At 44.7% G+C, this 21,468-nt stretch overlaps 1 pseudogene; it reads right to left on the reverse strand.

The window, feature by feature from the left end:
- Positions 1-11,918: 11,918 nt before the first annotated feature.
- LOC119336115 lies at positions 11,919-14,733 on the reverse strand (annotated as a pseudogene).
- Positions 14,734-21,468: the final 6,735 nt, after the last annotated feature.

The raw sequence follows: 21,468 nt of genomic DNA on the forward strand, positions 1-21,468 counted from the left end.
CCTCAAAGAAGCTTGGGGGGGGGGGTCAGATCTGCGAGTTTGAGCGGTTAATGGAGTAGATCAAGGGGGGTGGTGGTGGGAGGGAGAGAAGGGGCGACGAAGAGCCCTCTGTTCTTGAACCAGCGCCAGAGAAGTTGAGATGGGGATGGGTGGGCGCCCCGCGCCGTTATCCAGTTACCGGGGCCAGACGCCAGGGTCCTTGGCGTTTGGCCCCTTTGCCATGTCAGCAGGTCAACGGGCAGGCAGGCAGTGCAGGCCAGGGGCCAGACGCCAGGATCCGTGGCGTCTGCTTCGCAACCCAGACGCCGGGTATGTTGGCGTCTCCTTAAAAGGTCAAAAACGATTTTTTTGTAAGCGAGGTCAAATCGGGATTTTGTTAGCCAGAGAGGTCATAACAGTAATTTTGTCCCCGAGCTCACCCCAGCCTCGCTCGCCTCGCGGCCCTCACCAGATCCCCCCCTCCCGGCTCCGCCCCCTGCACCTCCTTCTCCTCTTCGTCCTCGTCTAACAGCACAACAAGCTCGCCGACAAGCTCTGCCTTCCCAGTCCTCCTCGTCGTTGAGCAGCCCAGCCACACCGTCCTCCACTCCACCGATGTGTTACCCGGGGCGAGATCATAGTGCGCCATCCTGGCAATAGGGGGTCGAGCCCACCTTTAACTGTGATTTATGGATCTGCAAGTTAGAAATTGGGGTGGATCGGTAGGCCTCCATCACCCTCCTCGTCGTGCAGCAAGGCCACCTCACCGGCCAGTTCTCTTCCCTTGCTTATCCCAACTACTCCCTCCGTCCCAAAATAAGCTAGTACAAAGTTGAGTCACTTATTTTGGGACGGAGGGAGTACATCGTCTTCTCCACCGATCGATGTCACACCCGGGCCAAAATTGTAGGTGAGTTGCCCGGTTTTAGAGGTTGAGCCCCCCATCCCCATAAGCGTTTCATACTTTTCCAGGTTATCCATTGGCTGGGCATTGGTAACCAAAGTAGCACCGGCCGACCCATGAACCTACTGTGCATTCTAGCGTTTCCCCCTATTTGAAGCACCCGATCTCGAAATAGAAGGTATTGCATTGCATGGGTCGCCCCTGATTTGATGTTTTGTAATTGCTACACTGGTTTTGCTTGCAATTTCATTGTCTGACAAGTAAGCATGATATGCAGCTTAGTTTCAATCTTCAATGCTTCAAATGAAGTTGATAACTGTTGATGTTATGGCGCTTCCACAAATATTCATTCACTGTTGGCGGCGATTTATTTTGTTTCATTAAGTATGCTTCCACCTAACACTAATAATGCACCCTCTAGATTATTCTCTATTTCATACATGGGTGCTTCTACATTGTAATACTTTCGTTACCATGGTGTAGAAAAATGCTTCCATTTATCATCAAAAAAATTGGGTGTAGTAGGAAAGTTGATTACACTGAAGATGAGTCCGCATCTTTCTATGAAGCTCATTTGTTATCCAGTATCAATTGTCAATGCTTCGTACAGAGATTAGTTATCTTTGAGTCCCCATGTTTTCATTCTTCTTAAATTTGTTATTTCGTAATTGCTACATTACAAGTTTGTTCGTATGGCTGCCGAGTACTTTATTAGTTTCCTATTATTGTTCTGATTGTGTATTAGGTCATCATCAAACAATTTTGTTGTTGGAGTATGCAGATCAGTACACCTTTCATAGATATGTATTCATGCAATCATTGTTCTTAACTAGCTTCAATATTCAATGCTTCTAGTGAATATAAGGTTTACTGAGAGAACAACCTTTACTTGCTTCCTTTTTGTGGAGTGTCCACAAATATGCCCCCATAGTTTTGCGGCAATTTTTTGTTTCACTTTCAAAAATTCATGCTTCCATGTTACAGTTCTAATCTACCCATTGATTTTTTTGGTGCTTCTTACATCGGTGCTTCTATATTATAATTGTTTCTTTCATCAATATATAAAAAAAGCTTCCATTGATCAATATATCATCGGTTCGGTTTGTGCGCCAGCCACACAAAAAATGCACCCCCATGTTGGTAGCTAGCTTAGTTTTTTACCCATTATCAATGATATATGCATCATACCAAGATCTCTAATGTTGAGTTCCCGGTTTCATGCTTTTTCATTTTGCCATACCGTGTCTTAAAGAATATTTCAAATATTTGCATTAGTTGGCATCATTGTAGCTTAAACATTGGTGGCCTTGTGCTTCATGGTTTGTCTAGCTAAGTTGCATAATTACACCCATGCTTCTACCTATCTGTCCTTGTTGTTCTATTCTTCTTAGATGTTCTAGTTTGAACATTGCCCCCATGCATCTAGTTTCATCACATACTCTAGTATATCTTGTGTTGGGGAACGCAGTATTTCAAAAAATTTAATGACGATCACGCAATATCTATCTAGGAGATGCATAGCAACAAGAGGGGAGAGTGTGTCCATGTAACCTCGTAGACCAAAAGCGGAAGCGTTTAGTAACGCGGTTGATGTAGTCGAACGTCTTTGCGATCCAACCCATCCAAGGACCGAACGTACGGCACCTCCGTGTTCAGCACATGTTCAGCTCGATGACGTCCCTCGATCTCTTGATCCAGTTGAGGATGAGGGAGAGTTCTGTCAGCACGGCGGTGTGGCGATGGTGATGATGAAGTTACCGGCACAAGGCTTCACCTAAGCACTACGACGATATGACTGAGGTGTGTAACTATGGAGGGGGGCACCGCACACGGCTAAGAGAAGGCTTGGTCTGCTTTTGGGGTGCCCCCTCCCACGTATATAAAGGGGGGAGATATGGCCGGCCCAAGGGGGGCGCGCCATGGCGGGAGTCCTACTTGGACTACCGGTCCAAGTAGGATTTGGCCCCCCTTTCCTATTCCCACTAGGAGAAGGAGAGAAGGAGAAGGAGGAGAGAAGGAAAGGGGGGCGCCCCCTGTCGGTGTCAAAACCGGCGGATCTCGGGTAGGGGGTCCCGAACTGTGCTTCTAAGGCTAATGGTAATAGGAGGCAGGGGACACAATGCTTACCTAGGTTCGGGCCCTCTCTATGGAGGTAATACCCTACTTCCTGCTTGATTGATCTTGATGATATGAGTATTACAAGAGTTGATCTACCACGAGATCATAGAGGCTAACCCTAGAAGCTAGCCTATGATTCTGATTATTCTTGTCCTATGGACTAAACCGTCTGGTTTATATAGACGCCATAGGGGGCTAGGGTTACACAGAGTCGGTTACAGAGAAGGAAATCTACATATCCGAATTGCCAAGCTTGCCTTCCACGCAAAGGAGAGTCCCACCCGGACACGGGACGAAGTCTTCAATCTTGTATCTTCATAGTCCAACAGTCCGACATAAGCATATTGTCCCGCTGTCCGAGGACCCCCTAATCCAGGACTCCCTCAGTAGCCCCTGAACCAGGCTTCAATGATGATGAGTCCGGCGCGCAGATTGTCTTCGGCATTGCAAGGCGGGTTCCTTCTCCGAATACTCCAAGGTAGATTTTGAACACATGAATCGTGTCCAACTCTGCAAAACAAATTCCACGTACCACCGTAGAGAGCACAATATTCCACGAATCTAATCTGCTGACAACTTTTACCCAGCATGACATCACGCCGCGCCCCGGTTATTTACCAAAACCGTTTTTCCCAACCTGGCATTGCATGTATCACAAGGCGGTTTTATTGGCACGTCTTGTCGAAGCAGAGATCATGTCCCCCTTATCACGAGATTCTCATCAATACGGGCGTGGGTAACCCAACCATGCCGTTAGTATACTCCTCGGTTTAGGCAAGTCCCAAACGGCCGCGCAGAGGATGCTTGACATTCATCCTCTTTACAAAGAGGCCAAGACCTGCCCTTTTCTTTCCACGCTTGATCCTTCCCTTCTCCTACCTCGAGTTCCAACACCCAAGGTTCAGTCTACACGCTCCGGACCTTCAATCATGTCCGGATCCGACCCTCAAGGCCGGTGGATGGCCTCTTCTGTCACAGAGGAGGATATCAAGAAGCTTAGGGAGGATAGGTATCTGACTACCGAAATCCTTCATAGGCTTCCTGCCCAAGGGCAGGTTATTCCTACTCCCAAACCCAACGAGAGCATTGTATTCATCTCCAACTTCATCCGAGGGCTAGGCTTCGGTCTTCATCCCTTCGTTAGAGGGATCATGTTCTATTACGGGCTAGATTTTCGTGATCTAGCTCCGGATTCCTTCCTTCACATCTCATCGTTTATCGTCGTGTGTGAGGCCTTCCTCCGCATTACCCCACACTTCGGCTTATGGCTCAAGACCCTCAATGTGAAGCCGAAGATGGTCGACGGGCAACATGCGGAGTGTGGAGGCGCTATAATAAGCAAAGGTGCCGACGCCTTAGGGCCAAAGGGTTCCTTCCCATAGGTGTCTGACCTATGGCAACGGGAGTGGTTTTATGTCACAGGACCCCGAGGTACAAAGTGGGCGGCCGCCCCGGCCTTCTGCTCTGCCCCACTGCCACAACTTGCATCATGGGTCAACAAGGGGCTGGACTGGGGACCGGTTAATGACGTTCTGACATTGTAGAGTCGCATCCGAGATCTCCTCAAGAGGGATATCAATCTTGTCAAAGTAATTCAAGTAATGCTAGTTCGCCGGGTCCTGCCGTGCCAACGTTGATCTCTCCGCATGTGGGAATTCAACCCGGAAGGACCATGAACCATTCAACACTTCTTTGGCGTGACGCTCGAAGGGATGTATCTATTATTCTTCGGATCGCGAATAAAGTGTCCAGACACAACCGAGGATGCGGGTCTCAACTGCAACTGTCCAGATACCCAAGTAAGTAATTCCGCGACCGAAAATGCTGTCATTATATTTGTCACAACATTATTCTGAAGAACTACCCTCGGCCAAGACTGGATAAGAAAGGCGAAGAGGATCAGGTGTTCGACCCCTCTTCCCGAAGACTCGCCGGATCCTGTACTAACCAGGATGCTGGCTCGCGCACCTTATCAAGTGCCATTAGGGGAGGACAAGGGGAGGGATAGGGAAGCCGTCAATGGACTTTATGCTGGAGGTACATTACGCATCCTCACCGGGGGAATTAGTACCCCCATGCCGGAGGGTGAACGGGAAGGAGATTCTAGCATCCCTTCTCCCCATGGGAAGAAAAGGAGCGCCCCTGAAGATTTGGAAGCAGAGGTCTCCAAATGGGGCAGAAACCTACATCAGGGGGCCCTGCCTCGGAGGGCAACCTTGGCGCACAATGCCCACAAGGGGACCAGCCGTCAACCGAGCCGTAAGTGAACAAAGGTACTTTAGTAAGCATGCCCCGTTCTTTTCCTTAGAATAACAACCGAGACATATGTTTTGCAGTCCGGCTCATAGCCCTTCTCAACAATGTTTGTCCTCGGGGTATCTTGTTCCAGAGATGATGGAGAGCGAAACGCCTCCTCTCAATTCCGCACTTGATGAGGCAGACAACCCTGAGGTGTCGTCCCGAAGGGTCTCTCCCGATCCGCAAAGGCCAGAAGGTAACTCTTCGGCTGCCCGAAGTCCGGGGTTCTCGGCTCCTAGGGAGACCAACAAGAAATGCCTGGAATCGCCCGGTGTACAACCGGACACATTGATGGGTCTTCTGCAACAAACTGATATCTCAGAGGCACATCATACCTTAATGTGTGCGGTGGTAAAGAGGATTTCATCCGCAAAAAGCAGTTTGAATGAAGCTTTTACAAGCCTACTAAGAGGCTTTGAGGTATGCAAAGTGATATATTTATTTTTGATTGTACCATACACGCAAGGTGTGCTTTGTATAGATAGTAGCCCCTGAGACTCTGGTTGCCGTCTGGACGAGGCGACCAGAGGATCATAGTCTCAGGTAGTGATAGCACTGATTTTGTACACATGCGGCTGCAGATCCGGCGGCTGACCGGACTGCTGAATTTGCCGAACTGAGGCGGCAACTTGACACGGTGGATGCGGACATCACTCTTGTGAACAAGCGGCTTGACGAGGCATAGTGTATGTATATTTGGGTGGTCAGCAAATACTAATAAGAGCATAATGCTCGGATTTATAATATGCTTTGACTGCAGATGGAGTTGCCGCCGTGGAGACCCTTCGGGCAGAACTTGCCCGGGCCAAGGAGCAAGCCAGGAGAAGTGATGTAGCCGCCCTGAAGGCATCCGAAGAATTAAAGGCTGAACAGGCTGCTCATCGCCAAAATGAGGACAAAATAGCCAACATAGCTCTTGAGCTGCAAAATGCCGCCAGCTGATATGAGCTTCTCGAAAGGGAAAAGCAAACAAAAACGGGTGACCTAAAGAAGGCCTTGTAAGCAGCCAAGGAGACTTGCTCTGAAATCAGAGTGGCGCGGGAGGAGCTTCGGCAAGCCGTTGATATCACGGCTGGGAAGCCCTTCTTATAGCAAACGAAGTTCGGCGATACGAAGTATGCCCCTCTTGACCAATTGTGGAGCTCTTCAGATGCATACTTGGATTTGGGAAAGAGTGCTGCTGACGCGACGCAGTATTTCAAGGATCGAGAAGGTCATGAGGTGGAAAGATTGTTCTGGTCGCAGTGCAGTGCTCCAAAGCGTCCGCTGCTATTGAATGAGCAAATGGCCAAGTGGGCCGAGCTCCATAGGTTGTCCGGGCTTGCCATCAAGGCTGTCGTGGATCATCTGTGGCTGAAGGAACCGAGCCCGGATAGTTATTTTGGTTTGGTGCAACGATTTCTTCGTGTTGCATAGAGGGTGCGCAGATGGCTCTTGCCCGTGTTAAGACATATCGGGCGAAGATGGAGGACACCGATATTGCAACCAGGGGTCCGCCCGGGGGTCAGGACTCGCCCGAGCACTGTTTTGAAGAAGTCCTAGAAGGTGCCTGTTTAATAGAGGCTCAGTGCTCAAAGAATACCATGTTCCAGTGATATGTATCTTGATTGTAAAAACAATGCTTTTGATAATAAAGGCTATATTTATACTTTTGCCCGTAAAGTATTGTAGTGCCTCCTGTGTGGCCGTTTATAATTTATGTATATAACCTGAAAGTTTGCAGTCGTCGGTTTCAGCCCCCACGCATATAATGCGGGGGTGTTCAACAAAGGGCATAATCACACTTGATCCAACGTCTTGGTCCGTTAAGGAGGTGGTAGCACGGCGAACAAGGCAATCAGACTATATAGCTTTAACACTTTCACTTAGCCATAGGAGTTTGACGGTGGGGCTACTATATAGCCCTTGGTATGTCCGCGCTTGTCCGAATACGGTGCGTGTACATACGTGACCGAGAAACCGGTCCTTCGTTAATGCAGGGGAATCGCGAAGATTCCGCTGAGTCATCGAGTGGTTGACCAGTCTCGCGCTTTATCATGACAATTAGTTTTCGGCTTTCTCTATTGAGGTGCTCATCCAGATGAACCAGGGCACAATCACAATAGTTGTCCCGGTGCCAGGTTAGCTGATAGAGCAGAATGTAAGGTAGCAAAACACGGGAGCCGGGCAAACCCAACTATTGACCAAAGACATGATTCGGAGCTGATGCATATAAGGCCAAACTCGCGACGCCGAACACTCCCGAAGGTATTCGGACTTTACGACGTATACCGGACAGAATACCGCCCTCGATAATGATCCCTTAAATTCTGGGTACGTGCATTAATCCGGCATGACGGAAGAGCAACTGTGGTGAGGGCATAAATCCCAAAAACACATTGGTTGCTGCCCTTGTAACATCTATTTTAGATCGGCGGATCATAAGCTTGCCAATAACGTCGGTATCCCTCTTGGTTATTTTAAGTACCAGGAGGGTATGACCCAACAAGAGATAATAAAAAAGGTTTACACAGGGTCTTAATCTAAAAAGAAACCTTTGGACGGGGCCCTGCTGCACGTCTGCGCCTTTGTTTCCGTAGTGCCGTATCCTGGAAGGGTATAGCATGATGGTTATCTGTAAAAAGAAAGAAAAAACCCAGGTGAAAGAATCTGGTGTGACCGTGCGTAAAGTTGGTCAATCTTAATGAACCGTGAAAATTTGATATCTTGAGTGTAAATACATTCGGGCCGAACTATGGGCCTTATGCGGGCAACCCCTAGCACCACATATGGGGCGGAACCATTCATTAAGCTCAGGTTTATCTGGGCTGCACAACTAGTGGTGCGCCAGACACGTCTAGCCGTGTCCGTGGTCTCGAGGACCGATCAGTTACTCGGGTTGAAGAGGCCGTTCAGTGGTTCGACTGCTAAAGCCGCCATGTAGTCTTCCGCGCGAAGAGAATGCTCTGTGTTTCCGCTGATAGTGATGATGCCGCGTGGACTGGGCATCTTAAGTTTAAGATAAGCGTAATGCGGTATTGTGTTGAAACGAGCGAAGGCTGTTCTTCCGAGTAGTGCATGATAGCCGCTCCGGAATAGGGCGATGTCGAAGATTAGTTCTTCGCTTCGAAAGTTGTCGGGAGAGCCGAATACAACCTATAACGTCAAAGAGCCCATGTAGCGGGCCTCTACGCCTGGTATTACTCCTTTAAAGGTAGTACTGCTTTGGTTGATTCTCGACGGGTCTATCCCCATCTTGCAGACAGTGTCCTGATATATTAGATTAAGGCCGCTGCCGCCATCCATGAGGACTCGGTGAGATGGTATCCGTCAATTATTGGGTCGAGAACCAAGGCAGCCGAACCTCCATGCGGGATACTAGTCGGATGAACCCTGCGATCGAAGGTGATCGGGCAGGCCGACCATGGATTGAATTTGGGGGCGACTGGTTCCACAACGTATATGTCTCGGAGTGCGCATCTGCGCTTCCTCTTTGGTATGTGGGTGGCATAAATCATGTTTACTATTTTGACCTCTTGTGGAATTTTTTTCTGTCCCCTAGTGTTTGGCTGACTAGGTCTGTCCTCGTCTTTAGTTGGCGACTCCCTCCCCTTATGTTCGGCGTTTAGCTTGACGGCCTACTTGAAGACCCAGCATTCTCTGTTGGTGTGATTTGCAGGTTTCTCGGGGGTGCCGTGAATTTGGCAGGACCTGTCTAGAATTTTATTTAGACTGGACGGACCATCTCTGCTGCCTTTAAATGGCTTTTTCCATTGACCGGGTCTGGAGCCCCCGAATCCGGCGTTTACCGCTGTATTGTCTGGGCTGTCTTCATTATTTCGACACTTATTTTTATTGTGTCGCGGCTTTCCATTGCCATCCCTAATTTTGTATGTGCCTGGATCGCTGGTGCCGCTGCGGGCCAACCAACTGTCCTCGCCCGCGCAAAAGCGGGTCATAAGAGTTGTTAGGGCTGCCATTGTCCTTGGCTTTTCCTGGCCGAGGTGTCTGGGAAGCCATTCGTCCCGGATACTATGTCTGAAAGCTGCTAGGGCTTCAGTGTCCGGACAGTCGACGATTTGGTTCTTCTTGGTGAGAAATCTGTTCCAAAGCTTACGGGCTGACTCTCCGGGCTGTTGGATTATATGACTTAAATCGTCTGCATCCGGAGGTCGGACATAGGTCCCTTGGAAGTTAGCTCTAAAAGCGTCCTCGAGTTCCTCCCAACTTCCAATTGAGTTTTCAGGGAGGCTTTTCAACCAGTGTCGAGCTGGTCCTTTCAACTTGAGGGGCAGGTATTTGACGGCGTGGAGATCGTCTCTGCGAGCCATATGGATGTGAAGGATATAGTCCTCAATCTAGACTACAGGGTCTGTCGTTCTGTCGTATGCCTCAATGTTTATGGGTTTAAACCCCTCTGGAAATTCATGATCCAGCACCTCATCGGTGAAGAACAGGGGGTGTGTGGCGCCCCTGTACTTGGATGTGTCGTGGCATGGGTCTGACGGTTGTAGTGTTCGGTGTTGATTCCGCGCTGGTAGTCGATCCGCGTAGTCGGTCTGGTGGCCGTGATCCTGCATAGGAACACGTTTTCTAGATGCATAGATGGACCTGGCCACATCAGCTCTTTTGTCCAGGTGCTCACGTAGATCGTGTGCTGACTTGTGTGCGGCGTCATTAGCCGCTCTATCTTGGCCACAGGGTGGTCGGTCCGGCAGATCGTCCGTATTATTTTTCGGCGGACTAGGCGCAATAGCCTCGTCGTCGAATTCAGGCAGCAGCTTGCGTTTTGGGTAGTTCTTAGTGTGGCGATCACCACCATGTATCTCGTCAGTGTCGAGCACTTTGTTCCATCTGTGGTTGAACGTATCCTGCACGGCCTTAAGCCGTTGCTTCTGCTTCTTTAAGCTCCTCGCGGTAGCAATAAGCCTTTTGTGGAGGTGCTCTTGTTCTAAGTGCTTTTCTGGGATGATGTGTGCATCATCGTCCGGACTGTTCTCAACTCCAGAGACAGATTTATAAGTTTTGTTTTCGGCATTGCTGTGATCGGACAGCGGCCCCGGACTGTGTTCGCCGTCCGCTGGCTCATCCTGCTCCATCGCTGGGTCTGCGGGGTCGTTGTTATTTTTAGCGTCGTCCGGGGTATTATTCTTTCTTGTGCCGTTGTTTTTGCTATGGCGGGCTTTAGAGCGGCGCCGCTGACGTCGGCGCTTTGTTTGCTTCTCGAAGAGATTATCCTCCGCTGCATCATCTCCATTACTTTCTTTGGGTGTGTCCGCCATATATATATCATATGATGAGGTGGCTGCCCAGCGCCCTGGGGGCGGTGGTTCCTGTTTTTCTCCGGCATCATCGTCCATAACGTTGATGTCCTCAGAGTCGAAGTCAAGCGTGTCGGTTAAGTCATCGATAGTGGCTAGTACGTGGGTGGTGGGTGGGTAACGAATTTCCTCGTCGTCCGCTTTCCACTCGAGCCGGACAGAGTTCGGCCAAGAGTCTCCTGACAAGGAGAGAGACTTTAACGAGTTCAGCACGTCGCCCAAGGGCCAGTGCTGAAATATATCCGCGGAGCTAAACTCTGTGGTCAGTGCCCAGTCAGGTTCGAGGGGCACGGATGCACGTGGTTCGCAGCCTATGGCCGGAGATGAGTCCGAGGGTCCGATGACACAGACCTCATTGGAGGCGAAGTCTGTGTTCGGCTCTATCGCCGCTGAGTGTGCGGCCTCCGTGGCGGGGTCCATCCACCCATCCTCACACTACAAGAAATATGTCAACTTGTGACCTTGACTATTGGTCACTGAAAGGTCATTGTTTTTCATTTGCGACCTTTTTGTGACCAAAAACAGAAGGTCAAAAGCTGGCGGTCGTAAACTGAAATTAACGACCTTCTCTGTGAGAAGGTCGTAGACGTTTATGACCAAAACAAAAGGTCGTTGAACCCATGACCTTTTGTTTTGGTCACTGGCTGTCTGCCCAGGCCACGTCGGATCCGACGTGGCAATCTGACGTGGCAAAACTATGACCAATTGAAAAGGTCACTGACAAGATTCAGCCCGGTCCGATTAGGTGTTTTACATGTGCCGAGCCCAACAATTCAGCCCATTTGTATTTTCCCCTATTAATTTCAGCATGGGCCATACCCAACAATTCGGCCTTTTTGTTACGTTCTTCCATACTATGGGGCCTAGGCCTTTTTTGCAGTATATTTCTTTTTTTATTTTCTAAGGTTTTTTTGTTTCACTTTTTAAACGGTCCAATGCTTGTTGGGTTGTGGCCTTTTCCAGCCCAATTATTTGTCCAGTATTAGATCTCAGATTTTGAAAGAAATGTTTGGACAAAATTGTTTGGGCACGAGACCTCTTTAATCCAGTTACACACATGCATCCGACCTTGTTTCATATTCAAATCAAGAAAACTCCATGTCAAATTCAAATCATCCATCACATCACATCACATAACACATCCCCCAGGTTTACATAACACAACAAAATCATCTCAGAAATACATGTACACAGGAATATAGCAGGAACAAAGGGAATATCTGCTAGTATCCTGACATGTATGTATATGCATGTGTGCTTGCTTGACCGGCGCATGCATCAGGATAGCAGCCAAGCTAGTAGGCATCATCGATGTCTACTCACAGCTTTCCTCGCACCAGAGAAAGAGTCAAAACAAAAAAATATTACACCATAATATGACACCAAACCGCAAATTAGTAACTTTAAATCACAAAGTATATCCACATCACCATAAATTAGTCTGAGATGATCAAGTAGAAGCCAAATACTATTAACGGATGATTAGTACACACAGACATGATTCAGCGACATAATGGCTACCACAAGCAAAAGTGACAACTGTGTAAGCAAGCTGCTAGTGTACACAAGGTGATTGAACTCCTATTGTGTAGTACGCATACATGGTAGGCTACTGCTGCTAGTGTTCTAAACCAACAGAGCATGCTATAGGAGCAGAAAAGCGGGAGCTAGGGCTAGAAGATGGAGCCGACTCACCGAAGGGCTTGTGGTCGCCACCGTACAAAGCCGCCATCACGCCGGTCGCCTCAAGAAGCACCATCGCGCCGGAGACGGTGCCAGACGTGTGCAAGAGTAGAGCACCTGCTGCATCCATTTCCAAATAGAACAAGAACAAAAAAATTAGGAAGGATTGCAAACAAATTAGGAAGGGTTTCAAAAAAGGACAGTTATTTAGAATGACAAGAGAAATTCAGCTAGTACCATGCTTTTCGTTCTCCAGCTAGTTAAAATGAGATACTCATTCATACAAGAAAACATAGACACAATATGAATATTCATTGCACAAGTGCAAGTCATGCAAAATACTTCACTGCAACACATTGCGCCTAAACTTCGCATACGATATAATTGATAAAAATCAGTTTGCTGCTACTGCCATTGGAAAACCAGCACCGAATTGAGCGGTAATAGAGATATATTTGATAAAAATCAGTTTGCTGCTACTGCCATTCAAAATCTAACTGACCAACTGGTTTGAACACTAGGCAAAGTAAGACAGAAACAAGTAAATCGGCACCGAATTGAGCGGTAACAGAGAGGGGAGGGGAGACGTGCAACTTACAGCATCACTCATGGACTTCCACTTCTCACCACCGGCCTTGCCAATCTGCAATTCAACCAACCTAAACCATATCAGGACACAGAATTCACAAGGAAACTCATCTCGCAGCACCACCAGTTAGAACGAACAACGGGACAGAGGTGGATGGGGGATTCTTACCATGGAGACCTGCTTGATGCCGGGGTGCTTCTCCTTGTACTCCTTCCTGAAGTTGTCCCAGCAAAGATGAAACACACACAAATCCTCGGTCAGGACGCGATGCCACACCACAGAAGCAAAACGAATCAAACCAGGAACCAAGACTGGGACTCACATGAAGATGAAGAAAGCTCTCGGGGGCGCGTGGGCTTGTTGGGGTCCTTCTCAGCCTTGATCTTCTTCACCGCAAGCCTGCGCCACCACAACGGAAACAACTACAGCAAACCAAACCGAGTCAGAACCTGACGTGAAATAGCAGTAGCCACCACGGGAAACAAAAATGAGACGAGGAGACGAGGGAGGGAGGGGTCGGGACCTGGAGTTGCCGGCGTGGGAGCCCACCTTTGTTACTATGTTAAAGAAAGTTGATTTGCCAACATTGGGTAACCCCACCTGCATGAAACATCAATAGTAAACTTCATATATCCTCTTATTCCTCTACTTGGCAACAGCAGAATAGCGTGCCAATCAACATACAACAGAAGAGTAGTCCATTATGATTTATGATGAAATCTGACATCGATTAAAGGATTATTGTTAAACACCATCAATGAGACTAGAAGTGCGGCACTGGCAACTCATGAAACTTCTTTAATAGTAGTAGTACATAGTAACATGCTAGTGTTGTCCAAGCAGACTGAGTTACATGCATAAAACTACAATTCGTCCACCCTGAGCAGTCAAGATAAACACATGCCAAATCTAAATCCATAACCAACTGCAGCTTCTTCTTTTATAGTCTACAACAACATAGTTCAGTAGGAAATCAGAATAGAATTGGACCGCGCCGCCCACCCGATTGAGCGAGCCACGTGAATTGTTACTTGAGTTGACTTGATAAAGTGATTGTACGCTGAAGGAATAAGCTATAGTCCGTGTCAATCAGATGCAATCATCTTTGACTCCAGTTCTTAATAGTATTCTGGAGTACATTGCTTGATGTAATAATCCAGTTCAATTCAATTTCAAGTTTCAATTTCAGCAGCGTAATAGTTACTTATAACTTGCTTGTCTTTAACTGATAGAAATACATTTACACTTTGAAACAGAGGGAACCTGAAATGGACTAGGTTAAAATCCCACTGTGGTCACTATCCACAACATTATTTCAGCTAAAATGGACTCATCATCACATCAATTCACTATTGTTTCCTTCCGCTTTTTTTATACTAATGCGCCTCAAAATTCCTTGATTCTCATACGAGGAATACAATCAACTAACGGCTCAGAGCCAAGAAACAGCACTTGGGTGCAACCACAACACACCAGAAACTGCCATCATCAAACACTAATAAAAAAGATTAGATGATCCCAAAGTGAGTGACAAAATCTCAGTATGACATCATCACTCATTTGGACTGCAAGCCCAATGCAATGAATACAATGCAAGTTTAAAAAGAAATCAATCATCTAAATACGGTACCCGAGTCGCACGACATTTCCTCTCAAAACCAGGACTCTCTTCTACACATGACATGATGTTCCTTTCTAATATGTGTGGATTTCAATATAAAGAGTGGAAACAAATACTGATAGTTCAACAAGTTAAACTAGAAAAAAAATTAGTCCTTGTCTTGGAAAAATGGACATATACTCTTTACAAAGTCCATGGCTAATGCTAATCCAACTCTGCCCCAACATCCACACTTCACAGAGCTGCATCCAGTTAAAGCCTTGCTACGTCTTGAGCTTGCATTGGTTTTCCTCGAAGAGGAGAGGGTGATGCAGCAATAGTAGCGTAAGTATTTCCCTCAGTTTTTGAGAACCAAGGTATCAATCCAGTAGGAGGCTCCTCAAAAGTCCCACGCACCTACACAAACAAACTGAGAACTCGCAACCAACGCGATAAAGGGGTTGTCAATCCCTTCACGGCCACTTGCGAAAGTGAGATCTAATAAAGATAGTATGATAAGATAAATATATTTTTGGTATTTTATAATATAGATGCAAATAAAAGTAGATTGAAAGCAAATATGATAAGAGATAGACCTGGGGGCCATAGGTTTCACTAGAGGCTTCTCTCAAGATAGCATAAGTATTACGGTGGGTGAACAAATTACTGTCGAGCAATTGATAGAAAACGCATAGTTATGAGATTATCTACGCATGATCATGTATATAGGCATCATGTCCATAACAAGTAGACCGACTCTTGCCTGCATCTACTACTATTACTCCACACATCGACCGACTCCTGCCTGCATCTAGAGTATTAAGTTCATAAGAACAGAGTAACGCATTAAGCAAGATGACATGATGTAGAGGGATAAACTCAAGCAATATGATATAAACCCCATCTTGTTATCCTCGATGGCAACAATACAATACGTGCTTTGCAACCCTTTCTGTCACTGGGTAAGGACACCGCAAGATTGAACCCAAAGCTAAGCACTTCTCCCATGGCAAGAAAGACCAATCTAGCAGGCCAAACCAAACTGATAATTCGAAGAGACTTGCAAAGATAACTCAATCATACACAAAAGAATTCATAGAAGATTCAAATATTATTCATAGATAAACTTGATCATAAACCCACAATTCATCGGATCTCGACAAACACACCACAAAAAGAGTTTACATCCAATAGATTTGCACAAGAGAGGGGGAGAACATTGTATTGAGATCCAAAAAGAGAGAAGAAGCCATCTAGCTAATAACTATGGACCCGTAGGTCTGTGGTAAACTACTCAAAACTCATCGGAGGGGCAAGGATGTTGATGTAGAAGCCCGGCAAAGGCTCCAAGATGAGATCTCGTGGACATAGAAGGTTACGGTGGTGGAAATTGTGTTTCCTGGTGCTCCTGGATGTTTTCGGGGTACGTAGGTATATATAGGAGGAAGAAGTACATCGGTGGCCGCCCGAGGGGCCCACGAGATAGGGGGCGTGCCCTACAGGGGGGTGCCCTCCTATCTCGTGGGAGCCTCGGCAGCTTCTTGGCGTGCACTCCAAGTCCTCTGGATCACGTTCGTTCCAAAAATCACGCTCCCGAAGGTTTCATTCCGTTTGGACTCCGTTTGATATTCCTTTTCTTCGAAATACTGAAATAGGCAAAAAAAAACAGCAATATGGGTTGGGCCTCCGGTTAGTAGGTTAGTCCCAAAAATGACATAAATGTGTAAAATAAAGCCCATAAACATCCAAAAGGGGTAATATAATAGCATGGAACGATCAATAATTATAGATACGTTGGAGACGTATCAAGCATCCCCAAGCTTAATTCCAGCTTGTCCTCGAGTAGGTAAATGATAAAAAGAGAACTTTTGATGTGGAATGCTACCTAGCATAATTTATAATTTAATTTTCTTTATTGTGGCATGAATGTTCAGATCCAAATGAATACAAAATAAAAGTTCATATTGACATAAGAAATAGTAATACTTCAAGCATACTAATCAAAGTAATCATGTCTTCTCAAAATAACATGGCCAAAGAAAGTTATTCCTACAAAATCATATAGTCTGGCTGTTGCTCTATCATCATCACACAAAGTATTTAATCATGCACAACCCCAATGACAAGCCAAGCAATTGTTTCATACTTTAATAATCTCAAACTCTTTCAACTTTCACGCAATACATGAGCGTGAGCCATGGACATAACACTATATGTGGAATAGAATGGTGGTTGTGGAGAAGACAAAAAGGAGAAGATAGTCTCACATCAACTAGGCGTATCAATGGGCAATGTAGATGCCCATTAATAGATATCAATGTGACTGAGTAGGGATTGCCATGCAACGGATGCACTAGAGCTATAAATATATGAAAGCTCAACAAAAGAAACTAAGTGGGTGTGCATCCAACTCGCTTGCTCACGAAGACCTAGGGCATTTTTTAGGAAGCCCATCATTGGAATATACAAGCCAAGTTCCATAATGAAAAATTCCCACTAGTATAGGAAAGTGACAACATATGAGACTCTCTATCATGAATATCATGGTGCTATTTTGAAGCACAAGTGTGGAAAAAGAGATAGTAGCATTGTCCCTTCTCTCTTTTTCTCTCATTTTATTTTTTTCCTTTTTTCTTTTTCTCCCTTTTTTCTTTTTTTTCTTTGGCTTTTTTTTTCTTTTGGCCTTTCTCCTTTTTTTTCCTTTTTTTCTTTGTAAAGTCCGAAGTCTCATCCCGACTTGTGGGGGAATCATAGTTTTCATCATCCTTTCCTCACTAGGACAATGCTCTAATAATGAAGATCATCACACTTTTATGGATTTACAACTCAAGAATTACAACTCAAAGCTAGAACAAGATATGACTCTATATGAATGCCTCCGGCGGTGTACCGGGATATGCAATGAATCAAGAGTGACATGTATGAAAATTATGAAGGTGGCCTTGCCACAATTACGATTTCAACTACATGATCATGCAAAGAGCAATATGACAAAAGTAATTCGTGTCATATGAACGGAACGGTGGAAAGTTGCATGTCAATGTATCTCAGAATGGCTATGGAAATGCCATAATAGGTAGGTATGGTGGCTGTTTTGAGGAAGGAGTATGGTGGGTGTATGGTACCGGCGAAAGTTGTGCAGCACAAGAGAGGCTAGCAATGGTGGAAGGGTGAAAGGGTGCGTATAATCCATTGACTCAACATTAATCAAAAGAACTCATATACTTGTTGCAAAATTTAGAAGTCATCAAAAACCAAAGTACTACGCGCATGCTCCTAGGGGGATAGATTGGTAGGAAAAGACCATCGCTCGTCCCCGACTGCCACTCATAAGGAAGACAATCAATAAATAAAATTGTGCTCCAACTTCATCACAAAGCGATTCACCATACGTGCATGCTACGGGAATCACAAACTTCAACACAAGCATTCTTTAAATTCATAATCACCCAACTAGCATGACTTTAATATCACTAACTCCATATCTCAAAACAATTATCAAGCATCAAATTGATCATAGCATCCAATTCACTTTCTATGATAGTTTTTATTATACCCAACTTGGATGCTCATCATTCTAGGACCAACTTTATGACCATAGCAAATACCATGCTGTTCTAAAAGACTCTCAAAATAATATAAGTGAAGCACAAGAGACTAATAATTTCTTCAAAATTAAGACACCACCGTTCTCTAAAAGACATAAGTGAAGCACTAGAGCAAAAACTATCAAGCTCAAAAGATATAAGTGAAGCACATAGAGTGTTCTAGCAAATTCTAATCAAATAGGCTTCTTCAAAAAGGTGTGTACAGCAAGGATGATTGTGGTAAACTAAAAAGCAAAGACTAATATAATACACGACACTCCAAGCAAAACACATATCATCTAGCGAATAAAAGTATAGCTCCAAGTAAACTTACCAATGAACGAAGACGAAAGAGGGGATGCCTTCCCGGGGCATCCCCAAGCTTAGGCTTTTGGATATTCTTGAATATCCTGGAGTGCCTTGGGCATCCCCAAGATTAGGCTCTTGCCACCCTTTATTCCATAGTCCATAAAAGCTTTAACCAAAACTTGAAAACTTCACAACACAAAACTCAATAGGAAATCTTATAAGCTCCGTTAGTGAAAGAAAACAAAACCACCACATAAGGTACTGTAATGAACTCATTCTTTATTTATTTTGGTGTTAAACCTACTGTATTGCAACTTCTATATGGTTTATAAACTATTTTACTAGCCATAGGTGCATTGAAATAAGCAAACAATACACGAAAAACAGAATCTGTCAAAAACAGAACAGTCTGTAGCAATCTGTAACTAACACAAACTTCTGGAACTCTAAAAATCCTACAAAAATAGGAAGTCCTGGAATTTTTTTTATTGATTATCAGAAAAAAGAATCAGCGCAAAATCACGTTCCAGTGATTTAACAAAATTATATTCATGCGTGCAAAGTTTCTGTTTTTCAGCAGAATCAAATCAACTATCATCGTAGGTTATCTTATAGGTTCTACTTGGCACAAACACTAATTAAAAGATAAAAACACATCTAAACAGAAGTTATATGCAAGATTTATTACTAAACAAGAGCAAAAACAAAAAACATAAAAACACTCTCTAGTAAAATATGGCAGCTAATCTCGTGAGCGCTAAAGTTTCTATTTGTTTACAACAATATCATAAAGACTTCACCCAAGTCTTCCCAAAGGTTCTACTTGGCACAAACACTAATTAAAACATAAAACCACATCTAACCAGAGGCTATATGAATTATTTATTACTAAACAGGAGCAAAAGCAAAGGACAAAAGTAAAATTGGGTTGCCTCCCAACTAGCGCTGTCGTTTAACGCCCCTAGCTAGGCATAAAAGAAAGATAGATCTAACGAGTGCCATGTTTGTAACTAAATTCATAAGTAGCCCGCATGATAGATTCATAGGGTAATTTGACTTTCTTTCTTCGAAAGTGCTCCATGCCTTTCTTTAATGGAAATTGGAATCTAATATTCCCTTCCTTCATATCAATAATCGCGCCAATCGTTCTAAGGAAAGGTCTACCAAGAATAATAGGGCAAGAAAGATTGCAATCTATATCAAGAACGATAAAATCCACGGGCACCAAATTTCTATTTGCAATAATAAGAACATCATTGATCCTTCCCATAGGCTTTTTAATGGTGGAATCCGCAAGGTGCAAATTTAAAGAGCAATCATCAAGATCATGGAAACCTAGAATATCACATAAAGTTTTTGGAATCGTGGAAACACTAGCACCCAAATCACATAAAGCAAAACACTCATGATCTTTAATTCTAATCTTTATAGTAGGTTCCCACTCATCATTAAGTTTTCTAGGTATATAAACTTCCAATTTAAGTTTTTCATCATAAGATTGCATCAAGGCATCAACAATATGTTTGGTAAAAGCTTTGTTTTGACTATAATCATGAGGTGAATTAACAATGGATTGCAACAAGGAAATACAACATTTTAAAGAACAATTATCATAATCAAATTCCTTGAAATCCGAGATAGTAGGTTCAATGTTATTTGAAGTTGAGGACTCTCCAATCCCACTTTTACCAAATTTAGCGTCAAGATCTAAAGACTCCGAATTTTTGGGACGCCTTCTAGGCAAAGTTGATTCATCATCAGTCCCATAATCATCAAAATTCATATTGCAAAACATAGATCTAATAGGAGACGCATCAATAACTTTAAGATCCTCATCATTATTTTCCTCTAACTTTTCTGGTTTAGCGGTCATCTTATTGACTAAGGTGGCTTGCTTATCAGAAATTTTGGCTATAGCATTTTCAAGACGGGTAATTTGAGCATTAACACCATAAAATTCTTTATTCATATCATCAAGCTCTTTGTTCATAAACCCCAAAAAACCTTTTTGTTCCTTAAGCTCTTTTCTAAAGAAATTATTATGCTCAAATTGCAAATTCATAAATCTTCTAATATTTGATTCAATCTCGTCCATCCTTCTGAGAAGGTGGTCAGGACCCTTAGGTGAAGCCATAAGGACAAACAGGCACACAAGCAAACAGAAAAAGGCAAGCGAAAGGAAGGAGGAGATTGTGAAAGAGAGGGCGAACAAAACGGCAAGGGTGAAGTGGGGGAGAGGAAAACGAGAGGCAAATGGCAAATAATTTAAATGCGAGGGAGATGGGTTTGTGATGGGTACTTGGTATGTCTTGACTTGAGCGAATACCTCCCCAGCAACGGCGCCAGAAATCCTTCTTGCTACGTCTTGAGCTTGCGTTGGTTTTCCTCAAAGAGGAAAGGGTGATGCAGCAATAGTAGCGTAAGTATTTCCCTCAGTTTTTGAGAACCAATGTATCAATCTTGTAGGAGGCTCCTCAAAAGTCCCAGACACCTACACAAACAAACCGAGAACTCGCAACCAACGCGATAAAGGGTTGTCAATCCCTTCACGGCCACTTGCGAAAGTGAGATCTAATAAAGATAGTATGATAAGATAAATATATTTTTGGTATTTTATAATATAGATGCAAAAAGTAAAGATGCAAATAAAAGTAGATTGAAAGCAAATATGATAAGAGATAGACCTGTAGGCCATAGGTTTCACTAGAGGCTTCTCTCAAGATAGCTTAAGTATTACGGTGGGTGAACAAATTACTGTCGAGCAATTGATACAAAAGTGCATAGTTATGAGATTATCTAGGCATGATCATGTATATAGGCATCACGTCCATAACAAGTAGACCGACTCATGCCTACATCTACTACTATTACTCCACACATCGACCGACTCCTGCCTGCATCTAGAGTATTAAGTTCATAAGAACAGAGTAACACATTAAGCAAGATGACATGATGTAGAGGGATAAACTCAAGCAATATGATATAAACCCCATCTTGTTATCCTCGATGGAAACATTACAATACGTGCCTTGCAACCCTTTCTGTCACTGGGTAAGGACACCGCAAGATTAAACCCAAAGCTAAGCACTTCTCCCATGGCA

Source organism: Triticum dicoccoides, chromosome 7B, assembly GCF_002162155.2.
Source record: "Triticum dicoccoides isolate Atlit2015 ecotype Zavitan chromosome 7B, WEW_v2.0, whole genome shotgun sequence".
In the NCBI taxonomy this organism is placed as follows: Eukaryota; Viridiplantae; Streptophyta; class Magnoliopsida; order Poales; family Poaceae; genus Triticum; species Triticum dicoccoides.